This window comes from Pollicipes pollicipes, unplaced genomic scaffold (genome assembly GCF_011947565.3).
Source record: "Pollicipes pollicipes isolate AB1234 unplaced genomic scaffold, Ppol_2.1 Scaffold_4740;HRSCAF=5597_pilon_pilon_pilon, whole genome shotgun sequence".
NCBI lineage: Eukaryota > Metazoa > Arthropoda > Thecostraca > Pollicipedomorpha > Pollicipedidae > Pollicipes > Pollicipes pollicipes.
This window is the reverse complement of record NW_023596545.1, coordinates 26,112,860-26,126,873: the sequence shown is the minus strand read 5'-3', so window position 1 is coordinate 26,126,873 and position 14,014 is coordinate 26,112,860.

Here is a 14,014-nt window from a genome sequence, read left to right as displayed (position 1 = left end):
GTAGCATTTTGCAACTCTGGCCCCGTGGTAAATTGTCTTTTGGGCGCGTTTTTGTTAGGTGGCATTGTATCCACGCCATGCTGCTTCACAGTGTAGCGTGTGAGAAAATGTGAGTTTGAAAACCCCCCAGTTCGTGTAAATAGTCTGATTACAGAGGCATTTCTTAACGTGCGTCAGACGCATCAAAAGCAGATGACGTCATGAGAAAGAGAATTCCACGTCACACAATGCCTTTAACACGCGCTCGGGTGGAAGGCCAAATTGACCCCTCCCCCCGAAGATTTTTTCAGAATGGTTTCCGAACGGTGCGGTGTAGCTGCGCCACATTTTGCACAACTGTAGACAATTGAATAGCGCATTGCCATGGTTTCAGCGAAGGCAAGTTTCTAGGGAATCCTTCAATATGATCCAACAGCAGAGTGTTAGACGAAGCCACACATCTCTGAGATGCTTTCGTAGGCAGCACAACAGTTAAATGAGCATATTACATTGACCTGAGGTCAGGTATGAAGGTCACGCCAAGGTCAAAACTAACCTGTTTGTCATTCTGGGGTTCGCTGTATGGGATAGTTTCTGGTGCTCATTTCGAATTTATTGACAGCAGGAACCGCATTACACATCTTCCATGGACTTCTTGGAGGTCAGAATAAGTCATTGACCTAAAATGAGCCAGGTCAACATTTTGTTTTAGGAACATACTGTCTAGCGTAATCTTTGTCGCTTAAGCAAATCCAAAACTCAGAGCAATCTTGTACGATTTTGGTCACATTGACCTTCAGAAGGTCAAACAAGGCCACTGACCTTAAATGAGCATATAGCCTCTTGCTTAGAAACGGTTATCTAGGTTCTGGGGACACTTTGGAGACCGGCCTGGAACTTGAACTTGTTTGACATTTTTGACCTGAAAATTTGTCCTAAGTGAGTTTACGTACAGGTCAACACACCCTGCAAATTTGGTGTCTCCAGCTTTCTTAACCTCAGTCGGGTGAAATTGACCCCCCCCCCCCCACCCGAGCGAAGATTATCGAGCCGGCCACCCGGGCGCGTGTTAAGACATGCCTTGAAGTGCGATGTCTTAGTTCCCAGGTGCTGCCTTTGAGGCTCGAGAATGCCATCGATGTGAAACCATCATGCATATCGCGAGGGTTGGTGACGATGAGAACAACCATTTCGCAACCAAATCCCCCCCCCCCCCCCTGCGCTGCGCAGTAGCGTGACTTCGTGACAATCAAGTTTTACTGACGGCATAACTCTGGTAGCTGCAAGTCATCTTCTTTGCTTGCTATTACGAAGGACGATTACTTGAATGGCAACTGGAACGGATAGCAAATGACGACATATGAGGATCGAATGACTGGCAGTAAGCTGACAAGCGCTGTAAAGTACTGCAACGCTGGATGCTAATAGCATGACTTTCTTTTACCGCTACTTGCAGGCACTATGAACTCCAATTCCTTCTGATACAGATGTGATACAAGATGAGGGCAAGGCTAAGCCACGACTGAAAACGAGATCATTGCACCGTATGTACAAGCCAATGCCCAATCATACAAGACTTACTGCGCTCAAAGCAATTCTAGAAGTGTTTTCTCCAGGCTGCTTTGTCACATCTCGCATGGTTGTCACTTGTCGCACTTCAGCTGTCAACAGCTCGATCATAAGAAGCATGATATTGTGATTTTAGGTTGTCCATATTCCATGCATACCGCGGACTATGTAAAGTGCCACGCCGTCTTGAAATGCCGCGCGGTGACTGGAAATACGCATCATTTAAATTTTCAAAACCGTGCAGGTTAAGCAAGTGCAATCTATATCAACGAATTGTGACAAGATGCAGATAGCAGCTTTATTTCCTAACCTACACCCGGCCGGGATCAAGACAACCGCGCTCGGCCGGGGGGGGGGGGGGTTTGACTCCCCCCGGGATCTAAGACAACCGCACTCGACCGGGGAGTTGACTTCCCCCCCCCCCCCCGGGATCTCTAGCTTCCAAACGTTGGACGAGAAAAACAAAGACACAATCATCAGTGAAATCATGAAGAATTCGCAGCAAACTTTTGACAGTCAGGTCAACGGAGGTCACGAAAGGAAAAGCGGCCGTTCTGATAGATGCAGTTAAAATACATGTAAGCACGCCAAGACTGATATTGAGGGCACAGAAGTAAGCATTTAGACTGTGGTGAGTACATTCCGACCACTTGTGTACCCCCACAAGGGCCATGTCAGGTTAGGTCACCGTTCAAAATTGATCAAATTTGGTCAAAGTAGCCTACAAAAACGTCGCTGTTTGTTTTATTTCACACCATGCTTCTGACGAAGTTCATTTCATTGGGTAAAGCTGTGGAAAAAACTATCCCACACACAAAAAAAAAATTCTAGAAGAACCTAAATGTTAGCTGAGATCAACTCAGGTTAAATTCCTAAGCCATCCAATCGAAAGATGCTGAGCACTTACTGGGTCAACGTGCTAACTGGGCCCAGCACAATGTTTTCTGCGGTCAAAAATAGTGTTTTGTTCATCTGCAGGTACACGAGATGGCATAGCCCTTGTAAACATTATGCATTGTCCTTTTGACGCTTGGCAACGCTATTTAGAACAAACTGAAAACAGGCACGTTGGTACAAGAAATTATGCGTCATCAGTTTCACAAACACGATAAGGAGCTGATTACATGTGTCGCACTCGTTCATCTAGCCTCTCCGCTGCTGACAACAAAGGTCATTGACCTTGGATGAACTCATATGCCCTTGCATGTCATCACGTGACATATTGTGAACTCACTATGCATTAAAATGTCACACCATTTTTTTTCACTGGGATATTCTAATTCGGCGCCCGAGATTGAGTGAGAAAACTGCTCACTTTCAGCTTAGCCTGTTTTGCGGAAGGCACCTATAGAGGTATAGAGATATACATATAGAGGTATAAAGGTATAGATGTGGGTAGGTCATGCCTTAGGACAGTGTTATGTGCTCTGTCGTCAAATGATGGCTGCGCATGTGAGTTAGTGCGCTTTTCCTGATATACCAACCCGAAAACTTTACAAGATGCGTATAGATTACCATTATTGACAAAAATTAGCAAATATCGACCTTTCCTCAGGTCACTGACTCAACTGGTTTCAAAAATTGAAAAGCAAGAACTGTAGGTACTATCATGTTTTATTACTTTAGCAACTTTGAGTAATGACAAATGACGCACAAAAAGGTTATGTGTGATCAAATATTTTTAGAAGGCGACCTCTTCAATCTAATCTAGGTCAGTAATCTTGGCAGCTAAATGCCGTAAGTTTGCACAAAGAATGGCAACTTGATTGATGAGGAGGTATTTAAAGTTTGGTGTTGCGGCAAGCGTTCGTTTTTGAACTGTGCTCCAAAAACCGTAAGGAAAGTCGACTCCCTCCCGGCCGAGCGCAGGCTTGAATTGTCTAGTCCTGGTGGGTTTCCTCAGAAGACAAGTCCTTTGCGCCCGTAAGCAAACAGTCTCCAATATGAATACTGGTCAAACAAACCCCAAAAGGTCACCAAAATATCTGTCAAAACAGGAACAACATGATGAGAGCCGCTTGATGATTAGGGCTTCACGTTTGCTCATTCCTCCGATTTTGTTGTTTATCCCACTCGCCACCAACCCAATGTTTTCCAACATCCATGACTTCTCAAGGTGTCGGTAAAAGTCACGCCTTCTGACTACTCCCTGTTGAACTTTGATTCAGTTTGTGATAGCACTGCCATATCAGGTGGCAGCACTGTGGCCGTACCCACCATGTCTATGCTAAAGCAGTGTCGTGCCCGGGATGACCGTGTATAGACGTCTTCCAAATTGGCAGCAACAGCATAACATTCCCCATTTTCCCTCTGCGAGCCGCCGGCGATGTCACCGTGCCCCTCCTTTTCAGTTGTCATCTGCCGGCCTTTCTCAGGCATTTGTCGTTAGGTTGGAGCACCAATTTTCAATGTTATTTATGGGTTGATTCCCCCATTGTTGTCATTTTACGGACCAAACTTGTGCATGCGGTCTGTGGATAAGCTTGGGGCATATGGGCTCCGAATTCATGTCCGGGCTGTCACAGCTTGACAGTGCCTCTCCTGTCTCCAGCCTTGATATACCCTGAGCTTGACAGTGCCTCTCCTGTCACAGCTTGACAGTCCCTCTCCTGTCTCCTGCCTTGATGTACCCTGAGCTTGACAGTGCCTCTCCTGTCACAGCTTGACAGTCCCTCTCCTGTTTCCTGCCTTGATGTACCCTGAGCTTGACAGTGCCTCTCCTGTCACAGCTTGACAGTCCCTCTCCTGTCTCCTACCTTGATATACCCTGAGCTTGACAGTCCCTCTCCTGTCACAGCTTGACAGTCCCTCTCCTGTCTCCTGCCTTGATATACCCTGAGCTTGACAGTCCCTCTCCTGTCTCCAGCCTTGATATACCCTGAGCTTGACAGTGCCTCTCCTGTCTCCAGCCTTGATATACCCTGTCTGCGTGTCTCATGCCCGCCGTAGGATCCACTTTCCGGCGCTGCCCGTGCAGAGCGTCCGAGTCGCGGCAATTGGCCGGGAACGGTCAGGGTCGAGCGGTCCTCCCTGCTCCCGTTGTGGCGCGATTTCGCCGCGCGCGGCGTCACTTGCCTGGAGGGCTGGGGGTGACCGGGGAGATACGATTCAGGGCGGCAGACTGCACGGTCCAGCGCGACCTTGGCATGATGCAACCGGACGGTGACTCGAAGGGTGTGGTCGGCGGCACGAGCTGCGGTCGGCGGCGGCCGGGGACACCGGCATCCCCTCTGATAACACGAGTCAGGCCGTCGAGGACGGGCGGGCCGGCCCGGCGCCGGTGGCCGGCTTCCATCATCACCGATCGGACGCGGCGCAGTAGGTCACAGTCATCGTGATTGGTCCACTAGCTCACGGGCTGTTAGATCACCAGTCAGAACCGTTGCGCCCATGCGAAGAGCTTGTCCTGCTTAGTAGCATGACTTGATATGACATGGTTCAGAGCAGTCATCACAGAAGTAATGGAGAGTAAGTAATGAAGTGAGGGAGAGTACTGTTGCACCCTACAGGAAAAAGATAGTTTGCACATCACCATAATCCGTCAAGATAACTATTCAGGCTCAGATTCTTTTAGTGATAATACCGTGGCGTGTTTGTCTAGTGGTCTAGCGATATGCCAAGATAACTAATATATCGAAAAGGTGTAATGACACTTGCTTGTTGACAAAATGGCATGCATAATGCTGTACATCACTTGCAACACGTGTTGAGACAACAAAAAAAAGTGTCTCCTACGGCGTCAACACACGACGTCTGGCTTTTGTTATTACGTTAACATCTTACACGTTAACACGTCTAACACGTCAGAACACGGAACACATTCTGATCCAAACCGATTCCGATTCGATCTGTATCCGCACAAGGGTCAGGTCAGATCAGGTCAGGTCAAATTGGCCTGCCAGTATCCTGTAAGAAGAATACCTTTTGTCAATATGCTTCTGACTAAGTTTGTTTTATTAGCCGCAGCTGTGGAACAAAGCTGAGGCACAAGAACAGCATTTTAGGCTGACCATGAGGTCATCTGAGGTGAACTTAGGTCAAATGTATATTCCATCCTACTGGAAAAATTGAAGTGCTCACCTGGTCTATGTGACCAGGATAATGCTTTTTTTCCGTGGTCAGAAAGTGTGTTGTACATCTACAGGTACTCAAGATCGCATAGCTCTTGTGTACATTATACACAGTCCCTTCAACGCTTGGCAATGCGTTTGCAACAAACTGAGAGCAGGCACGTTGGTTCATGAAATTATGCGTCATCAGCTTTACAAATACGACGATGAAGTGGCCACACGCGTCACATTCGTTCATTTAGGCTCCCCGCTAGTGACAAAATAGATCATTGAACGTGATTACCTCATATGATATTACATTTTCCTACGTGATCTATTGCAAACTCTTTATTCATTAGAAGGATATTGCAACATAATTTCATTCGAGCATTCGAATCCTGCGTTCAAGATTGCCTCATGAGCCTGCCTATTTGAGTTAAGCATGTTTTGCAGAGGGCGCCCATAGAGGAAGGACATGACGTTGGCCAAGGCGATGTGTTCTGTGATCATATGATGGCTGCGCATATAGGTTAGTGCGTTTTTCGTCATATGCAAATACCAAAACCATGCAGAAATGCGTACAAATTTGCCTGCTTTACGAAAAACAGCAAAAATTAACCTGACTTAAGGTCACTAAGGCGAAGCAAACGGGCGCATCCGGTGCCGGCAATATCACTCGTGCGGCACTACGACATGCACTTTGGCGTAGAGCACCTGTTTCCTACTGAATGTGGGACAACGGACGTTCCACATCACTAAGAATTCCTGGCCCCGGGCGCGGAGCCGCCTCCAAGCACAGCGCCGAATGCGCTGGCCGCTCCACCAACGTCATCCGTGCCGCACTGTGGTGACGTTAAGAGGACGTTCCGTTGGCTGACCGCTCTGCGGGGGGGGGGGGGGTCGCCGTAGGGTCATGCTTCCCGCGCGTGATGTATGTGACCGCGCTGACGGGTGCAGTGGGACTTTCGATCGGTTTCCCCATATTAGAACGAGTTAGACGGGGATACGCATGTCCATGCGTGGCCGGGCAAATGCATGGACGAGCATATGCATGGATGTGCATGTCCACGAATTAGAATGGCTAAGCATCCGGATGCCCATGCCTTTGCTTACCATGAAATATGCCGATCACGGAGCGTGGTGCACTGGAGGTGATGATGATCTGCATTGTAATGACCTCGTACACGTCATCCCTATAAGTCAGATCCGACATGGATAGCTGACGCCTTTGCATACAGAAACCCTCTTTAACTTGGCGTCGCCGTCAGGAGTACACAGGGCAACATGTGTGCGTCTTGGGCAGAACGACCTGCGTGCGGCAGCAGACCACCCCTGACGCCTGCGCATTTGATAGCTTCATTACGGCGGTCCTGTGCCGGAGGGCGTGCTCCCAAACTCCCCAACCCTGAGGACGTGGCATGACCGCATTCTGACCTTGACTTGCATCGGCCCGTTTTCTTGGACGCGAAATGGGACCAGAGCTCGTTTGGCGCGAGCGACCTGGTTCGGGGGCTGATCCCCGGCTACTTGCCAGCTTATCGAGGTGTTAATCACTAAACAATGGCAGTTCGCTGCAAAACAAGCCGTGCATATATCGGGTCGTCACATTCGTACTCTTTGCACCGGCCACTGGTGTTTTAGGCCATTTTAGGCTGTATCAGATCCGCGCTGGCGGATCTGATACAGCGAGTTAGACGCTCTGCTGCTGCGAGTGGTAATGATGACGCCAGATGCCGGTGATTATATTTAGAACTAGCTGGGCGCGGCTCTCACCATCCAGACAATGGCGGCACTATGTTTAAACGCGCAGGTGGACGCATGCAAGACCGCCCGTCAGTGTTTATCCTACTGAGAAACGCCACATCACAGCGCACGTTAAAATGCACTGCGCATTTGTCACTTGAGCCATGCCAAAATTTTGGGGCCTACATCTATACGGCTATGTCAGCTGCTCTTAAACCAATTCTTTTCTCAAATGATGAAATGTTCCGCCTTACCAGCATCCACATAATCTACTGACCCCCTTAGGATTATATGTAAATCACTGAAACTTCTTTTAAAATCTACTGCCTACCCAGACCGGAGGGTGAGGTCAGAAATTTAATCTACTGTCTACCCAGACCGGAGGGTGATTTGATTCAGATTAAGAATCAAACCGGCAATCACATCAGTTTCCTGTGAATTGAATTTAATGGGAATACAAAGTTTTCTTAAGTTATTACGAATCAAATTTGATTCTGTCAGTATCATTATCAGCGCATTCACGACCTGTTTCAGACAACTGGATTGATGCTTGAATTTGATTAATTCCATAGGTGGAATATTAAAACAAGGCGCGACAAAAACAAAGCAAACACAACAGTTATCAAAATGGCTAATCAGGGTCATCAGACCAGGGCGTCGCGAAGTCCGTGGCGTCATGCTCTCGCCGCCGCACACAGTCATGTCGGGCTCGGGCGGCGGTGCTGGCCGAGAGCGGGTGGTTCAGGACTCTGCTGCACCACACACCAGGTGGTGGTTGGACGCTGCTGCACCGCACGACCACACTCAGCTGGGCAGTGGCAGGCGAAGAGCAGTCGCCTGTAGTAACCACCACCACCCTGTCAGCGCCGCCCGGGTGGCACGCTGTGACGCAGCCGTACGCGCCGCGAACAACGAGCGGACAGCCTCAGGAGCACGCCGACCTCTCAGAGGTCTGCAGAGCGCTGACGTTATCACGGTGGGTGGCAAGGTCACGCACACCGTGCCGACCAAGTGCTTCTACGATCGGGCAGATATTATCTCGAAAATGAGCCTCTGAGGCTATCCTGGCCAGCTTTTTGACCCGGTTCAAACGACATGCTGCAGTTCCGCCCCAAATCAATGCATGCAGTGAAGAATGCGAGGGATTACGTGGACTTGGAATACAAGTACGAGCCTCGTGTGTGAGGCGGTGACGAACTTTGTGAAGACACGCAAGAATCAAGTTGCACTTTTTGTGGCATTAGAGATGTGCTCATTCCAGGTCAGTCACCGATGGATGAGGACACTCAGCATCTTCACAGACGGGAAGGCGGCAGTGTGTGTCCGTCAGTGTTAGGGTGGAAGGATATGGATTTATTGAGGTTCTGGGCTGTAATGGCAAGCAGCAGGATAGCTTTGGCGAGGTTCATTTTCAAGGAGTTGGATGTGAAGATGAATTTGACCACGATAAGAGTTTCCTCCTGTCGGAAGCTCCCAGGATGCCAAGGTGTTCAGAAGGTGCAGCAGTCTAGCAACTGGACGTCGCCGGCACATAATACGAGACATCCGTGAATTAGGTGTGTCGGTAAGTCGTCTGCTGAAAATTCCGAAGAGGATGGTTTTGACTAGGAACCCCTGGCAAACACGGTGAGACGGACAGAGTGACAAGGAAAATGCCTCTCACCACCCGCCTGTTACCATTCGCTGCCGCCAGCCACCAAGGTAGCTGCGGAACCACCCAGATCGACACCATACCACTGCACCGGGGCTTCGTCAGAGGGACGCCGTGGTCCACGCTCTCAAACATATGGCCAAGCTCAGTCGAGCCGACGGCTCTGACTTGACCGTCGTCGATGCAGCTAGTGATGCACTCAACAGCGTCGGCCGAGGTGCCGTCTGCAGACTGACAAAGTCCATAAGCATACTGGGAAGGAGCTAACAGGTGGCGAATGATGACATGATGACAGAGGTGCGCGCATACGATATTTTCACAATTATTGGAAAGAGTTGGCAAGAATGAATTAGGGTCTAGAATTGCTAGCATCGTCTCGACGGCCAGACTTATGCCGGGGCAAGATTGGGGCAGTCTTCCCAGGGGCACACGAGAGGATAGCGAAATTGGGCAAGTGCAACATGCGAGACAGGGACATAGCTCCACAAAACGAGTAAGTGGGAATGGGCTCAACAGTGAAAAATGGCAATCTGTCCCCAAAATATACCAACAAACGGGCTGCTCTCCGGATTTGGCCCACTTTCAAAGTTTTTTGCAAGCCCCAGTCTGAATCCCAAGTTGGGGAGGGGGAGTTGAAGCCCCTCGACAGCACAGGAAACTAAACCTCTGACGGGAGCTCCGAATGTGGCGAAGCTTTGGCGGATGGTACGTAACAGTGCTTCGTCGTGGTCTACAGCCCGCGAAGATAACAAGTCGAGCGTGGCTGGCAGGAGGCCCGGCGGTGGTGCAGCACCCAGCCGCCAGCTCGCCGTCGTAACGCACGGTGGTCTGACGAGAGGGGAGGGGATCGTCCACGGCCTGCTCGACAGCGACGCACGGGTGGACGGCTGCCGCGTGGCTGTTGAATTCGTCCGCCTGTGACGGCGGTATTTCCAAGACGGCGCCACCTCGCGTCATGGCAAAACAAACCGAAAAATTTCCGTTATCCCTGATTGTGTTGGTGAATTGGTTATTGTAGCTTGATCAAATGAGCAAAAAATAATAATCGAGCTGAAGTAGCGTCGAAATATGAGAGCTGCTTAATACTTGAATTGCGACAGCCTGAAAAAGAACGGCAGCATGATTAAAAAACATTTCTTCAGTGCTTGAAAACATCTCATGCCAACGTACGCGGCGTAACCGAAAGCATGGAAACAAGAGCTTGCTATGATATATATTTGGCTTTTTGAATAGATATGAAATATAGACGTAATACATGATTTAACATGGGACCAAGTGGAACATAGATGGAAATAATAGATAGATAGGACATACAAATATATTATAAGTATGAACGGGATTTGAAGAAGAAAAATTGAGGCTGTTACATGTTTATGTCATATTGAAACCTATTGGTCCCATGGTCCCATAGAAATATAATTAATGCCACCCACATGGTGTGAGAAAGAGATGTTGGATTCTTTATTACTTGACGCTCGGCACGAGCTCTATTCCAGGCGCATTGTTTGACCCGACTGACAGAAACGCCAGATGGCAAATGCCCAGCGAGTCAAGTCCGGCCGAGGCGGCCTTGCTGTAACAACGTGAATACCCTAACCGCCCCCCCCCCCCTTGGCCCCGCCCCGAGAGGGCAGGGCCAAAGTTTTCTTTGAGCTGGACGGCACAACTTGGGTAGTGCGTTCAGAATACATGCAGCAAGCTGACAGCTAAGTACGCACCCCACAACGAAGCAGCCAATGCAAACTATTCGGTCTTGATAGAAAAGGCTTGGTTTCGTAGGGAATGTGTATATGTCCACAGATCTGAACAAAATGTCAAAATGTTTTGCTGTGCGGTGTTTTGCAAATGATATACAGATATTCAAAACTGTTAAACTGTTCTGCCGAAGGGTATCATTGGTATGTGGTATCCCGACGGCATTGTGAAAATGGTCATGCCTTGGAGGAATGAATTTTGAATAGAATCACGTTCAGTCAAAATCAACAATCAAATCAGCTTTCTTTGCTCAATATCTCATTTGAATCATTATTTGAAAAGCTGCGTTTATGCGTGGATTTAGCTCTCATTTTTGTGGGGGAGGGGGTCAGAATCGATGGGATTGATTTGGTTTATTTATTCATTAAGATATAGACATGTATGAATCGAGGACAATCATTTGATTTTTCAGACAGTTTTGCCTGGTAATTCGGAAGTCAAAGTGACTCAAGCTTAAACAAAAGGTATGCAGGCAGAAAGCCACTGTATCATCACGCAATAAAGCTGTTAAGCCATTCCTCGACAACCGACACAAACGACCCGACCACGCCAAAAAGAGTTTGTGGTCACTTAAACGTGCAATGCACCCGGGCCCTCTACTGAACTCCAAACCTTCAAAGCACGGCAGGGTGCATAAGCATGGAATTGGGACTCATTATCTGTCCCAGACTTGCCCCTGTATAATAACTCGGATGAAAGACAATTCATCATTACGACGGCTACGATACTCATATTCGTTTAAGATATCACACAGTTTATCGCGTAAGCTATGTGTTACAGTGCTCTCTCAGGTTTTTCTCATGCTGCATTCAACATATACCTCATAATTGTGACAATAAACTTACATTAAAGTGATTCTAAGGACCACAGGACGAATGCTGGTGCAGCTCATGTTTAGCAGGCCCACCGTGGCCCCAGTCCAGGAACAAGCCCTACCCCTGGGTCCAGTACCAGTTTTGCCCCTGAGTACGATCTCAGCCCTGCTCCAGGGTCCAGTCCCAGCCCAATGCTGGGTCCAGTACCAGCTCTGCCCCTGAGTCCGGTTTCAACCCTGATGCTGTGTCCAGTCTTAGCTCTAATTCTGGGTCCAGTACAATTATTGATGCTGTGTCCAGGTCCAGTACCGGTGGCCCTGTGCCTAGGTCCAGCACCAGCCCTGCCCTTGGGTGTGGTCCGGCGGCGGGGCCGACCGCGCTGCCCCGCTACGTGAGCCCGACCTCATATCGCCGGCTCCATCCCCGCCCGGCCGCTGCGCCGACACCGAGACGTGGGGGGGGGGGGGGGGGGCGGTAGCAGCAGGACCGGGTGCCGCGCCAGGCCGCTCGATCGACCCGCCATCTGGCGTCTGGCCGAGCCCGCCACCTGCCGATCGTCCGAGCCAGTCCCTGGCGGGAGGCTGTCGCGCCACGCATCAGAGCAATGGAGGTGGAGGCGCCGTAGAACCGGTGTCATCTGACCCGCGCACCCGGTTGCAAAGCCAGATGGATCTCCGTCGCACTTAGCTTGCAAGTCTGTGGAGTGCTTTCGATTTTATACGATGTTTGATGGGATGGTGACCTGCTGAGTTCACAATCGAGCCTTTTTAACGAAACACTGGGAACAAAGAACTGCTCGAATGGACAGGCGTTTCCAGATGACCTCGCATTTCCGGTGCATTGCACTCGCATTGTGCTTGGTTCCATGGGAAAAAGTCGTGACCCTTCATTAGTAGTTTGTAAGCCGGTATTGAATGCATTGAGACAGTGTACCACAGCTGCCATCAGCTTAACACCTGGAGCCGTGCTTACAAATGCGACTTCTAAAGCACAAACAATGCTTATGAGCAGCTTCTGTTGCAGTGCTGTAAACAAGGAAGCTGTACCCACGGCCACACGTGTTTCGATGTTTTGAACATCGCTTGACAAAGCCTCGAGATAAGATGCAGCAGCAGCCGGCGATCAGTACAAAGTCCCGACACAGTCATTACCCGAGTGGGATTGACCCGCTTATTGACGCGTACCAAATAAGTTCAAAGTCAGGATTCATGCAGTCATGCCATCCAGCAAGGCATGCATGTTTAGGGTGAGTACCAGACCAGGTCCATTTTCAAGTAACACCTGGGTTGCGATGCATGACATCTTACTATGTTTTTATGTTTTTGTTTGACAAGGTATGATTTTTTGTCGTGTCCCGCTGACATTTGTGGTGCCGGATATAGGAAATGGGCCCGTATGTTAGTGACTGTCAGGATCCGAACAAGCAGCTGAGCCATCCATGCAAATCTTGCCCATATTGGTACTGATAGCCGAGTGGGCCACATCACCGAGTCATTTTTAAATGGCCTTTTTTAAACTCACCCAAAATATCAACGACAAAAAAGTTACACATCTCCTTAAGTTTGCGCGATCATTGGCCTGGAACCTTGTTCTTGTCAGTCGAATTGTGGCGTTTGTGTAACAGCCTCACACTAAATATTACAGGCAGTTTGTGGGCGAAGGGCTGGTCAACCATATCTGAATGCTTAATAAATTACGTTTTATCATGGAAATAAATAACAGATAAAGATCAGCAACATCGCTCCTGTAGGAGAGTGCACACCCTCAAAGCTTCGAGTGAGCCCGGGTTGGCTAACAACACACTTCGGATAGAAGGGTGTTACACACAAGAGTGTTCGGACAGACTGGTGGGCACTGGACCCAAAATCAGGGCCCATCCAATAATGCGGGGAAACCTCCACCTTCTCCGGAACCGAGTTTCCTGAAACGTATGCCTCGAACTTTTGTTGAAAGCAAACTTGACACCGCGTCTAAAATTAACTCAAGAATGATCTTTGAACTGAGAACGATCAGGGCGGAAGGTGACAACGATCTCAGAAGCAGCAAGTGATCGTGTGCTCGAAGATTGCGCGCAGGTACATACACAGTTACGTTTTAGGAGGAAAAGCACCCTTAACATATAGTTCACTGGCTGGTCGGAAGTCTTGTAAGCTAGAAAGCTCGGACGCTGCATACACAGGCGAAATGCAAAATGGCAGGCCTTCAGCGGGATTCAGGCGCATGCCAAAGACAAATCAGAATTATTTTGAGCATGTGCTTAATCGGGGTATATGCCTGGGCCAACGCCATCGCGATGCAGGACACTGCCAAAGAGTATTAATCTAAACCACTAAAGTATGCTGAAATTTTTATGAAGGTATGTATAGCAAATAACAAGGATAAATGCGATCTGAATACGTAAAAATGTCGTACTGAAAAACGTTTTAGCGATCCACAGATGTGCCAACTTTCTG